The 1230-nt window shown below is 48.9% G+C and overlaps 1 protein-coding gene across 1 annotated transcript in view; it reads left to right on the forward strand.

The window, feature by feature from the left end:
• mcc (MCC regulator of WNT signaling pathway) overlaps positions 1 to 1230 on the forward strand; it is a 68764-nt gene that overhangs the window by 7654 nt on the left and 59880 nt on the right. The gene's annotated exons all lie outside the window — the stretch shown is intronic.

The raw sequence follows: 1230 nt of genomic DNA on the forward strand, positions 1-1230 counted from the left end.
TCTCCTTGCTCCACCCTTGCTTTCAATCACCCGCTCCTTGACTGTACAGCACTGTAGACAGCAGCACTACAGCAACACTATTAATCCAGCGGTCCTAGTATGGGAAACTCAAGGTCACCACCATTTATTCATTCAGTACATGTATGTCCTTCTCTACGGTACACCATTTACACGGTGAAGTAAGCTAGGAAAATGCATCTATCTAGTGGGGGGCTTCTGTCTAGTGAGGGGTAGCATTCATCCATGAAGGCTGACTTGCGGTATTTGTTGTCTTCTTGGTGTGGTTTCCTCAAGGGGGTCCGTTTTCTCTGATGTAGAATACGATTTCTCTGATTTAGAATCTCAGCTCTGCCCAAAATTAGCCTTAATCTTCACCATCATGAACCAAACAATCAAACTGACATGGGATCAGCGGTTAAGACAGACGGTGATACACAGTGCTGTGTTGCCTGGAGTTGGTTGGGAGGCCGGTGGAGGTAGAAATCGGAGGACGGCCTGTCTGTAATGGATGGAACGGAATGAGGAATGGTATCAAACACACGTTACAATGAGCCGGTCCTGATATTAGCCACAGATTAATCAAACAGACAGCCCTTCAAACAACTGATGGACATTTGAATCTGTAACACGTGTTTTGATACCATTCCTCATTCTGTTCCATGCATTACAATGAGCCCCGTCCTCTGATTTCTACCTCCGCCAGCCTCCCGTTGCTCTGAAGTGGTTGTTCCTTCCCATCCGTGAGTCTGTGAATGTGTGAGACCTCCCCCCCCCCCCCCCCCCCCATGCCAGGTCTGGGTAGTGAGAACTGCAGAGCTGGCTGAGGTGGTGCCGGACTACTGGTCTCTCTCCATCTGGTGTCTCGGTATGGTGTCCCGCAGAACTGCTGACACCAGCGCTTCAGCGCAGTCCCAAAATAGAACGTGACAGGAGACTCGTGCTGTATTGTCTACCGTAAACGATGGGCTCTTGTTGCAAGACACTGCGAGACAATCATCCCTGATCAACTGGAGCACTTCGGTGAATGAATTGAGAAGATGTTGTTTAGATCCGTTCCTGCGGATACGGATGTAGTGTTTCTTGCTAGGATATACATCTCTGTAACGGCAGTTTAGAGTCAGAGATGTCTAGAGGAAGAGGAGTCTTTGAGGGAGAGGAGTCTGAGAGGGAGAGGAGTCTTAAGGGGAGAAGAGTCTTCGATGGAGAGGAGTCTTAAGGGGAGAAGAGTCT

Source organism: Argentina silus, assembly GCF_951799395.1.
Source record: "Argentina silus genome assembly, chromosome: 5".
In the NCBI taxonomy this organism is placed as follows: domain Eukaryota; kingdom Metazoa; phylum Chordata; class Actinopteri; order Argentiniformes; family Argentinidae; genus Argentina; species Argentina silus.